At 49.8% G+C, this 12098-nt stretch overlaps 1 protein-coding gene across 3 annotated transcripts in view; it reads right to left on the reverse strand.

Annotated features, from left to right (window-relative positions):
• The window catches only part of TSEN2 (tRNA splicing endonuclease subunit 2), a 42321-nt gene extending 36864 nt beyond the window's left edge, over window positions 1-5457 (reverse strand). Inside the window, exon 1 of one of the 3 annotated variants that reach the window (XM_061128906.1) lies at window positions 5352-5457. The gene's annotated coding sequence lies outside the window, so the exon portion shown is untranslated. Of the gene's footprint in view, window positions 1-4827; window positions 4969-5351 lie in introns of those variants that run through there. The other 2 variants (XM_061128905.1, XM_061128907.1) reach the window with 2 other exon arrangements.
• Window positions 5458-12098: the final 6641 nt, after the last annotated feature.

Here is a 12098-nt window from a genome sequence, read left to right on the forward strand (position 1 = left end):
CGATTTCTGATCGCAGCTTGTGCCTCTGAGCCTAGAGACAGGTCCATGGGCACCACGCTACTCAAAGGCCTCCTGCCGGCGGGCACAAGAGGGCTTCTGCCCTCGAGGGCTCCTCCCGCCCGCTCACTCGGCCAGCAGACATTTACCAAGCACCCACCAGAGGCTCCTAATCACCAGGGGTGCTGGGGACAGACAGAGAAAACCAAAAGGACCCCGTCCTCAAAGAAGTACAGGTAGTGAGCACTTCGTATTCCAAAACAGGATCATCTCCCAGTTTTCTAGTAAATTATTAATAATGACAATGACTTTAAATGATCATCATTGAAGGTACCAAGCGTGAGTGCCTAAGAGCAGGAAGCGTCAGGCCAGGGTGTGGGGACTGGAATTGGCTCCCCGCTGCCCAGCCATGTGATGGGAGAAAGTTACTTTGTCTCTCCAAGCTTTGGTTTTCTCCTCCGCAAAATAAGGATAAAAACAGGCTCCATCTTATAGTGAAGACCCAGAAGGTGCCTAGAACAGCCTACAGCATGTGGCACCGTGCGCTCTGCGTGTCCACTATGGTTATTATTACGGGCTGAGCGCTACCAACACCGCGGATGGATGAGAAAGCAGGGCCAGGTGAGAGAAACGCTGCCAGAGGCCCGGAGGGGAAGGGCTCTGCTCCTTCCTCCAGGTCCTGCTGGGAGCACGGGCGGCAGCCGTCCCTCTCGTTTGAAGGCTCACTGCTTCTCCAGGTTAGGGGCTGAGGGTTATTGAGAATCCTGGAATTACTTGACACCCAGCACTACTAGAGTCCCTTGAACAGCAAGGAGCTCAAACCAGTCCATCCTAGAGGAAATCGACCCTGAATATTCATGGGAAGGACTGATGCTGAAGCTCCAATACTGTGGCCACCTGATGAGAAGAGCCGACTCACTGGAACAGACCCTGAGGCTGGGAGAGACTGAAGGCGACAGAAGGGGGTGACAGAGGCGGAGATGGTTAGACATGACTCAATGGACGTGAGTCTGAGCAAACTCTCAGAGGCGGTGAAGGGCGAGGGAGGCGGGTGTGCCGCGGGTCATGCAGCTGCAAAGAGTCGGCCACGACTGAGCGGCTTAAGAACGGGCAGCACTCTGAGGGAGGAAGGGAAGGTGAAGCCGGTATCTCTCCCTTCCTCAACCCGAGGAGACAAAACAAGGCCAACACACACACAGGCTGCAGTTCAGTAATGGCTGGAGGAAGGAAGTCAAATCTGGTGCGCTGCTGTGATAAAGAAAGAGGGCCACAGCAGAGGTATCAGCTCAGGAAACTCAGCCATGAGCAAGAGGGGAAACGCGGGGAGTGCCGGAGACAGGGCCCGGCGCTCCACACGCTGGAATGAGACGGGACCGATCCGGCTCTGGGCCGGACTGAGGCTGCCGGCATATGCGGTGCCTGAAGTCCCAGGGGCGCTGTACCACCCACGTGCTCAGCCTCCCGAGCTCCAAACGCTCGCCGGGGAAAGAGCACCGCTGACTGCTTGGCTGTGCCCTGCACTCGGTACCAGCACCTGCCGGACACGGGATGCCCAAAGCCTGAAACAATGAAACAGCCAGTGAAGGTGGTGAAAGCTGGGGCAGGAAGCTGAGGGGCTCCTGGGGTTTAGGCCCATTAAAAAGAAACCCAGGGACTTCCCTGGTGGTCCAGAGGCTTAAGACCCTGTGCTCCCAGTGCTGGGGGCCCGGGTTCGATCCCTGATCAGGGAGCTAGATCCCACACGCCACAGCTAAGAGAGTTCACAGGGCACAATTACGAACCCACTGCCAGCGCTAAGACAGGGCACAGCCAGATGTTTAAAAATAAATATTAAAGAAGAGAGCATGTGTTGCTACAGACTCATCGGCAACGTGTGTGCTCAGACTTTTGATTTTTGCTAATGAGACAGCAGAGAAATAGTATCCGGTGTAGTTGTAATTTACCCTTTTTAAAATATTTCAATTTTTTTTCTGTATGGTTTTTGATTTTTCATGTGGTTGAGGTCATGCTGTGGATACGAGGGGAAACAGACATGCCGCTCCTTTAACGAGCCCACGGGCCAGATGGGGAGACAGACACACAAACAAATCCTTCCTGGCAGGACAATGAGCACCACGTACAGCCAGGACAAGAGGGCGAGCCCCCCGCCCAGCAGACCCACTCCTCCCAGAGATGCACTGACTCTTCCACAGGCTAGGAGCCTGTATGCTGCTACTAAAAAAAAAAAGATCCCAAGTGTTGCAACTAAAACCCACCACAGCCAAATAAACAAATATTAGGGAAAAGAAAGAAATCAAAAGCGTTGTCCAATGTGTAAGGATTCCTATAGCCACCCTCCAGAAGATGTGAAGGAATTAAATGACGACAAAGAAAAACAGAAACCACGGAAGTTAGAGACATTGATAACCAGTTACAGTAGTAACTATAAAAAGAATCAGCAAGTTGGAAGATTGCTTCTTAAGATTGCCGTAAAGTATTCCAAACAGCAAAATGCTAAGATAATTTCTAAATGAGTCCCTCAATAAATATAAATACTGAGCGTGACTGCATACATTTCATATACCAATATATGTGTGTATATATGCACACATCTTGCCATATAGTGTTCAGAACAAAACTATGTATACCACATGTTAATGGGCAATTAAGAGATTCCCTCTCAAGGGCATTTTAAGTAGACTTTCACTTGCCAATTTGTCACTCAACCCAAGCAACTGCAGTGGATCCCGAACCACATGGGGTTTACCTGCATGGGTACACGTACACCCAGACTTTTTTCAATAGTAAATGCTACAGTGATACACCATCCATGGTTGGTTGAGTCCACAGATGCATAACCTTAGATATAAAGGAATCAGGGATATGCAGGCGGACCGAAAATTACACTCGGAGTTTTGACGATAACAGAGGGTCAGCACCCTGACCTATGTTATTCAAGCGCCAAGTGCATTTAGCATGCAATTGAAGAAACGGCAACTTATTCTAAAACTTAATGTGTTGACTTTTTTGAGGCAGGATGCTGGTTTCTAGTTAGGATTTTCAGGAATAATTCGTGGACTTTTATAAGCAGTTCACTTTTATAACTTAACTGCTGGTTAGTATTTGATTTGTATATATTACATTAAAATATTTTTAAAAACAGAAAATGTTCAATGACTAACTTCAAGCACTTCCAATTAAATTCTCTCAAACCAGTGAGAGAGAAAAGTTCTGTTTTAATTTGCCTAGTTCATTTAGGATTCTCCCTTTCAGACTGCTGTTACACTCTTTAAGAAAGCCTAGAATGAGCTCTGACACTTGATGGCAAGAACTCTGTACTTCAACCCAAGTTGGCATCATAGAAGGTTCCTCTCACAAGACTCCGTGCTTTTCATGAGACCTCAAAATTCGGAGGTCTGGTGTCACCTCTGTGCATGTGACCACATGGATATCAAAGAGGATGTGCCTCTTAGTAGGTCTTCCATATGTGCAGAGGTACCATTATGACCGTGTGATTTTAACAACTCAAGTATGGTCCCTGAACTCAATTTCATCTTCAAATTGATCAGGAGTAGAAAACTGTGTGGAAGCCACTCACTCACATGTTAAACAACTAAGACCCAGTGCAGCCAGATAAGTAAATAAATAAATAATACAAAGATTTTTTTAAAAACATGCTGCATCCACATAGGCTTCCCTGGTTGGTAAAGAATCCGCCTGCCAATGCAGGAGACTAGGGTTTGATCCCTCGGTTGGGAAGATCCCCTGAAGAAGGAAATGGCAACCCTCTTTAGTATTTTTGCCTGGGAAATCCCATGCACAGAGGAGCTTGGCAGGCTACAGTCCATGGGGTCGCCAAAGCGTCAGACAGGACTTAGTGACTAAAGAACAACATGTCCATGTATTGGAATATTACCAGCAATTAACAGGAATGAAGGTTAAGAGAGAATTCTCTGACTTTGCAGCAGGCTTTACGACCCTGTGCTTTCACTGCTAAGGTTCAATCCCTGGTTGAGGAACTAAGTTCCTACAAGCCATAACGCGTGGCCAAAAAAAAAAAAAAAAGTTTAAAAGACTAAGAAAATTGACCTGGGGTCATATATAACAGTGGCTCTCAAGCTTGGCTGCTCTTAGAATCACCTGGGGAAGTTTTGAAACTCCCAAGGCCCAGGCCGAACCTACAATTACATCAGAAGGTCAGAGATGGGATCCAGGTGATTTCAATATGTGGTCCACCTTTCCAACCACTAGAGATAGGATGGCCTATTCAAACTCAATGCCAACAGCCATCCCACTGTGGAGAGGAGGAAAGGGACTGGGGGCAGGCGGGGGTGCTACGCACCTGTAAGGAGCTGTTCCTTCTGCTTTTCCAAACCCGGCTATACTGACTCCAGGCACCCGTAGTGTTAACTACACAATACATTTAGTTTTCTATCAGAAGCAGGGCTTGTTCCTAGTTCTTCCCTTGAGCACACAAGCTAACACCTTTTAGGCTTTCAGTAAATGTTTATTCCAAACAGAACAAAGGAAGACAAAAAGGGAGGGGGGAGGTACCATTATTTAATTTTCCAACCCCCTGGGCCCACCTGGCCAAACCAGCTGGTTAAAACCTCCCACTCAGCAGAACTCACATTCTCCCAATTAAAAAACAAAACAAAAACAAAAAAACACGCTTGGGGCTCCAAGTGCGTACCTTGTAGGCTAGGGGAGGCAAGGATGAAAAGGAAAAGACAAACAATCCTGCCTCTGGGGAGCTTTCAGGTTAGAACCCGAGACTAAGACACACAAACAAAAGTTAAACCTTTGAAGGCTGATGGGTGATTGTGCGAGCGAGCCTGGTACTGGGCCTACCGTGTGAAGTGAGAGCCAGGAGAAAAGCTGCAGCTGCCAACTAATGAGAAAAAAAAAAAAAAAAAAAAGTCAAGGGCTCAACAGACTCTCCCAACTCCGTGTCATAACCTGTCCTTTTACCGGTCTCCTAGAGCGGCGCCCAGCAACCCTACTAGCGACTAAAGAAGGCTCCTCTGGGGCACAGTCTGTTATCAGATGCATCTAGCCTTAGTCGGCCCGCGGCACTCTGCCGCGTGGCGTCAGTGTTTCCAGAAAAAGCCTAGAAAAGAGAGGCTTTGCAGGTACACGGAGGAGGGGAAAGGGGGCTAACATTCCGGCAGAACTAGGAAGCCGGGCCCTGCGTCCCGCCCCAGTTCCGCGTGGCTGTGCGCCCGGAGGAACGTCCCAGGGCCGCTTCTACTTTCGCCCCGGAGAGCTTTCGGAAAAGGCGACATCTCTTCCCGCGGACGAACCCCATAGGGCAGCGGCCACCAGGCTCGGCGACTCGAGTCGCCACCCGTACCCGGGGAGCCAGGGTACCTTACCTTCCTCCGCCCCCAGCGCGCGCGCGGCGTTACCCCGGCAACGCCGGCCGGGGGTAGCTGGGCGGACACCGCTGCCGTCAAGCAGCGCGGCCGCAAAGCCGGGCGACTGCGCAGCCGCGGAGTCCGCGGGCGGCCCCGCCGGGTCTTTGCGCAGCGCGCTTGCGCGGGGCCTGCAGGCTGGTCTCAGTGGGGTGTGCCCAGGGTGTGAGTCGCAGGCGGCGCATCCTCTTTCCTGCGCTTCCCGCGATTGTACCGATAGCCCCTCTGCACAGGTGCTGTTCTCGTTTAATCCCCACAGCAGTCGCACAAGATGCGTTTCACAGATGAGCTCTAAGTTACTTAGCCAGTGTCACGTAGCTGGGAGGTATTGGATTGACAGTGGTAGCGCTAGATACGAAGCCAGGTCTTAAGGAGTTGTGGTCCTCGCCCCTGGGGAGAGGGGATGCTTGAAGCCACTGCACTTGACATGACCCAAGCCCTGAGGAAGCGGGTCGGCTGAGCTCAGCCCGCAGACCGCAGCCTTCTCAACGCTTCTGTGTAAGTGAAGCATGCAGGGGACCCGTAAGGGATTGCCCCCTCGCAGATGGCACCGACCAGAAGCCACGGTGGGCACTGGCCGTCCCATTTAGAATCCAGGACAACAGGCCTGGAGTCAGACCTGCGTTAGCATCCCCACCTCCCCCCTCACCTTCTTTAGTGAGTGATCTTTAGTGAGTGACAAGAGCCTCTTGATGAAAGTGAAAGAGGAGAGTGAAAAAGTTGGCTTAAAACTGAACATTCAGAAAACTAAGATCATGGCATCTAGTCCCATCACTTCATGGCAAATAGATGGGGAAACAGTGGAAACAGTGACAGACTATTTTAGAGGGGCTCCAAAATCACTGCAGATGGTGACTGCAGCCATGAAATGAAAAGATGTTTACTCCTTGGAAGAAAAGTTATGACTAACCTAGACAGCATATTAAAAAGTAGAGACATTACTTTGCCAACAAAGGTCTGTCTAGTCAAGGCTATGGTTTTTCCAGTAGTCATGTATGGATGTGAGAGTTGGACTATAAAAAAAGCTGAGCGCCAAAGAATTGATGCTTTTGAACTGTGGTGTTCGAGAAGTCTCAAGAGTCCCTTGGACTGCAAGGAGATCCAACCAGTCCATCCTAAAGGAGATCAGTCCTGAGTGTTCATTGGAAGGACTGATGCTGAAGCTGAAGCTCAATACTTTGGCTACGTGATGGGAAGAGCTGACTCATTTGAAAAGACCCCAACGCTGGCAAAGATTGAAGGCAGGAGGAGAAGGGGACGACAGAGGATGAGATGGTTGGATGGCATCACTGACTTGATGGACATGAGTCTGAGTAAACTCCAAGAGCTGGTGAAGGACAGGGAGGCCTGGCATGCTGCAGTCCATGGGGTCGCAAAGAATCGGACATGACTGAGCAACTGAACTGAATCTTTCTGAACCACAGTTTCCTCTATTGAAAAATGGGTCATCAGGATCATGAGGGATGAGCGAAACAAAGGTGCCTTGGGAATTATAAAAGCTTCTCCTATCTGGTTATTTTAAAGAAGGCCTGGTAGGGAGTGCAATATATACCTTCCTGAAATAAATCCCAGGGTCCCCAGCACACATACCATACATGCTGGGCAGTGGGGAAGGCAGGTGGCAAGAAAGGGTGGCATATAATGCCAGAGAGATTAATGAGGCTAAGTGTGACGGGCTCTGAAATCTGGACCTTCCCCAACCTTCTCTTGTCTCCAGGCCTTTGTGAACACTGTGGCCTCCACCTGGAACATCCTTCTCCCGGGTCTGCAGCAGTGACTCCTGGTCGCTCTGTAGGTCTCAGCTCAGACCGCTCTTCTTCAGAACACTTCCTCTTGCTTCCCCAGGCTGCCTTGGGTGACATTCCTCTGTGTTCTGGGATAGTCTGGTGCCCCCTGAAAAAAAGTAGTGAAAGCGTGAGTCACTCAGTTGTGTCTGACTCTTTGTGACTCCATGCGTGGATTGTGGCCCACCAGCTCCTCCATTCATGGACTTCTCCAGGCAAGAATATTGGAGTGGGTTGCCATTTCCTTTTCCAGGGGACCTTCCTGACAAAAGGATTGAACCCGGGTCTCCCAGGCGGATTCTTTACCGACTGAGCCACCAGGGAAGACCTGGTGACCCCTGTGATGTCCCTAATTGCTGGCCCTCCTTAAGTGGACTGTGAACTCCTGGCAGAAAGGGCCCCAGACATGGCACTTGGTGGGTACCCTGCCTGCAGGAGCCTTCACTGCTCAGCTGAGGAGTTCAGACTTTAGAGAAATAGAAATCAGAGTAGGTTCCTGGTTAGAACGTTGCAAAAAAGGGAGAACTTCAGCAAGATTTGCAGAATGGTGGTGTCGGGATGGACTGGGGTGGGAAGCGACAGCTGGAGGGGGGCTGTAATATTGCACCAGAACAAGGCGATGGAGGAAATACTGGAGTTGGAAGGAGAGGGTTTTTAAAATGAAAGAGAACGCAGAGGTTGTCCAGTTCAACTTCCTTATTTACCTGGTAAGGAAAAAGGTTCCGAGTTGCCAGAGGTGACAGAGCAAGTCTGAGGGGAAGCTGAGACAAGAGCCAGGTCTGGGCAGCCTCAGTGGGTGCTCTGTGCTCAAGGGCTTGGGATGTGCCCACGATGGGCTCTCAGGGGCCATGATCTGGAGTCCTGTCCCCACAGAGGGTCCCGAGTCAAAGCTAATGAATGAGATATTCTTCCGTCAAGATTTCCTCCTTGCTGGTGTGTCTGTTTGTCCCTTCTCCCCCGCCCCCACACACCACACAGGATCTCAGTTCCCTGAGCAGGGACTGAACCCGGGCCATGGCAGTGAAAGACCAGAATCCTAACCACTAGGCCACCAGGGAACTCCCAACAAGTGTTTTAGACTTTTAGTTATGGTCCTTTTCAAACATACACAAAAGGAGAGAGAATAGCCTAATACCTCATCACTTCCAGCATCTTCAACCTTTGGTATCTTGATTCGTTTATACTGTCCATAAACATGCTTCTCTCCCACTGCTAGGGTGTTTTAAAGCATCATATAATCTCGCACTTTATATTTTGATATGTGACTCTAACAGGTAAGAATTTAAATTTTATTGCATCCATATCTATACAGTTGCTTGTTATTCACAGTAGTTCTGTAAAGTCACATGAACACAGAATAAGAGAATACTGAATCACTGCTTCTAGGGGAAATATAGGTAGGTTCCCACCAGCCTCCTCTCACAACAGTTTCATCAATCAATTGATATGCAACCTTGTTTTATGTGTGCTTCTGCTTAAAAACACTTTACTTAATGTCTCCAGTAGATTCATCAGCATTGAACTCATGGCCCACATGTGTATAACTCACAAGTGAACCAAGCGCATCTAACATGTGTATCTTCTCATAAGACACAGCATGGCCTTCTTGGCTTAGGAACACTGAACGCACCTCAGCACTCTGCTTGGGGGTCCATTTGAAAATCACGAACACAAAGCACAAAAATATGAAAAGTGTGGCACCGAAGAGATGGCAAAAAGCGCACCTGTTTATGACATCTTCCCAACAGAGGGATCGAACTCATGTCTCTTATGACTCCTGCACTGGCAGGCGGGTTCTGTACCACTGGGCCACCTGGGACATGAAAATACAGAACTGACCCACAGGGAGTGTTGGGGGGGAGGTCAGGGAAGACTCAGATGGGCTGAAGAATCCGGGAGGCTTCCAGGAAGAGGTGGCCTTTGAGCTGATCCTGGAGAAGGGTGAGCGCGGAGGAGGAGGGAGACAGCAGGCAGTCGGGGGCACAGGGCGGGCCCACGTGCCAGGAGGTGTGGGCCTGGACTCTCTGGAGCAGGAAAGGAGCTGGGCCTGGCGGGGCAGGAGGTCGAAGCTGCCGATAAGGTCTGATAGGCAGGGCGGGACCCGATCTCGCAGGCGCTTGAATTCCAGGCTGGGCGTTTGGACTTTACCCCGCAGACAATGGGGAGCCACCGGCGTTTCTGAGTCGGGCAGGGCGGCCCCAGCTGCCGCCCCATTGTTTTTCTCAGACGGGTTGAAAGCCCTGCAGTATTTCAGCGCAGGCCACTAGATGGCAGTATTTTAGCAAATTTCAACTACCCAGCCTCCAGTTTTCTGCGAGGAAAACCAACACTGCAGCGACCCAGCAAAAGGTTCTACGCGTTTACCCGCAGCATCAGCAACAGAAAACGCCCCCGGGCTGGAAAGGAAAATCAATCGAGGGACTGCAGTCCAGCGGAAAGTTCCCCCGGCCGGCGGGTCGGAACCTCAGATCATTTCTCTGCCGTGAAGGAGAAAGGGTTCAGGATGTGCCGGAATGGGCGTTCCATTTTAACAAGATCCCTGCAGACATTCTCCAGCAATTTTAGCCTCACGGCAGCCCTTGGGAAGAGTTGCTGCCATCCCATTTTACAGCTGAGGCCATTGAGACGCTGAAGGACACATTTGCTCAGTTATTTACGGAGGTGACACCAGGCTAGGCAGGGAGATAGAGCTGGCAGCGGGTTTAAGGGGTGCTGGCCGGGAGAGCCCCCAGGCTGCGCTTTGCTGGGCCCAGGGCCCCCAGGGCAAAGTGCCCGTGTTACCTTTATATCCTACTTTAGCTGCTAGAAAAACCTGCAGCGTAGATGGTAGGCGCTGCTGGACTCCAACCACTTGCCTGATTCCAGCTGCTTTTGAGAGGCCGTCTCATATGATTCTCTGACAGCCCTCAGTGAATTAGGGGTTATCATACAATGGTTTTACAGGTAAGAAAACAGAGAGGTGAAATGACTTGCCCAAGTTCACACTGAAATGACTTGCCCAAGGAGGAAGTTGATCCCACAAGAGCTTACTCCTCCCTGTGATTAATGAAACAGATTTCGACGTCTGGGTAAATTTCCTAGAAAAAAACTGGGCAGAGATGGGACACATATGAAGATTTTTTTTTTCTTTCCCAAATCGAAGCATGATGGTTTGTAATTAAAAAAGGAAACAACCTAAATGTCCATCCCTAGAAGAATGGACAGAACATGGTACAGAGGATTTATAAAGTGGAAAAGTAGTCTCAGCCATAACGCTTCTGTGCTCATTAGCATGGACAGATTTCACAAACATGTTTGCTGACAAAGGAAAGGTGCAGAATGATACAAATCCTATGATCCCTTTCCATTAAGTTAAAACACAGCCCAAACAGTATCAAGGCTCAGTGTATGCATAGATATGCCAAACTATTTTAAAACAGCAGGAAGGTTATGCACCAAATTCATTAGTTATCTGTGGGCCTTGGGTAGTACATAAGGGGTTTTTAGCTTTACATTTTATTTCTTAAAGAAAAATAAAACTACAGAAGCAAACATAGGGGTAGAAATATAGGTGATTGTTAATTTGGTATATTGACTTCTCTATTTTAATTTTTGCACAGAAAAGATGCTTCAGGTAACTGGATAAATACAAAGATAGGAAATGACAAAACCTAAATTATTTTCCTGTTTAGGATCAGCGGTTTGAAGATGGTGGTTGCCCGTACTCTGGGAGGGCGGGAGAGGACCCTGGGGCAAGGAGATCGGAGGAAGGGGTGGACAAATTCGGCCAGAAATGCACAGGCCTGGCTCTGGTGTTATGGGGGTCCAGGTCACCAGCAATCACAGAGTAACAGCTCATCCTGGCAATGCCCAAGTGGTCCCAGCATCCTGTGACTGCCATGCCTGCCAGGGAGCAGCGGGCAGCCAGCGAGGCCGTGGGGGCTCCGGGAGGGGGGCAGAGGGGGCCAGCAGAGGGCTCAGGGGCCCCTGGAAGATGCGGCTCCTGTGTGGCTGGACGTGGCTACGCCCTCTGGCTTCGCTCCCTCCGTCCCTTTCCTTTGGTCATTTTCTCTGGACTCATGATCACAGGGACCACGAAATGTGTGGCCTGGAGGCGTCCTACCCCCTCCCGACAGCAGGTGCTGCAGACAGAAATGCCTGTCTCCTGGGGCTGCAGTGCCCAGCGTGGCAGGTCTTTAGTACTCTGCAAACCATCGATCACTACACAGAAACAAAGTCTTCTCACTTTTCCTCGTTCTTTACATTTGTCCTATTACACAAAATAAAAAAAGATCCATGTCAGTTCAGTTCAGTTGCTCAGTCATGTCCGACTCTTTGCGACCCCATGGACTGCAGCACGCCAGGCTTCCCTGTCCATCATCAACTCCTGGAGCCTACTCAAACTCATGTTCATCCAGTGGGTGATGCCATCCAACCATCTCATCCTCTGTCGTCCCCTTCTCTTCCCGCCTTCAATCTTTCCCAGCATCAGGGTCTTTTACAATGTGTCACTTTTTCACATCAGGTGGCCAAAGCATTGGAGCTTCAGCTTCAGCATCAGTCCTTCCAATGAATATTCAGGACTGATCTCCTTTAGGATGGACTGGTTGGATCTCAGTCTCATTTCCTTGTATTGGCTCAGTTTCCCACTCACTTATTCCTCCCAACAGCTCCGTTAGTGAATACTTTTATTCTCCCCATTTTGAAGATAAGGAGACTGAGTCGGAGAAGTTATATAACTGACCCAAGGTAATCCAGCTAAGAAGTGGCAGAGGTAGGAATCAGACCCAGCTCTGCCTGACTTTGGGCTTCCCCGGTGGCGCTGGTGGTAAAGAACCCACCTGCCAGTGCAGGAGACGTAAGACGCTGGTTTGATCCCTGGGTCAGCAAGATCCCCTGGAGGAGGGCATGGCAACCCACCCCAGTATTCTTGCCTGGAGAACCC

Source organism: Dama dama, chromosome 24 (assembly GCF_033118175.1).
Source record: "Dama dama isolate Ldn47 chromosome 24, ASM3311817v1, whole genome shotgun sequence".
Classification (NCBI taxonomy): domain Eukaryota; kingdom Metazoa; phylum Chordata; class Mammalia; order Artiodactyla; family Cervidae; genus Dama; species Dama dama.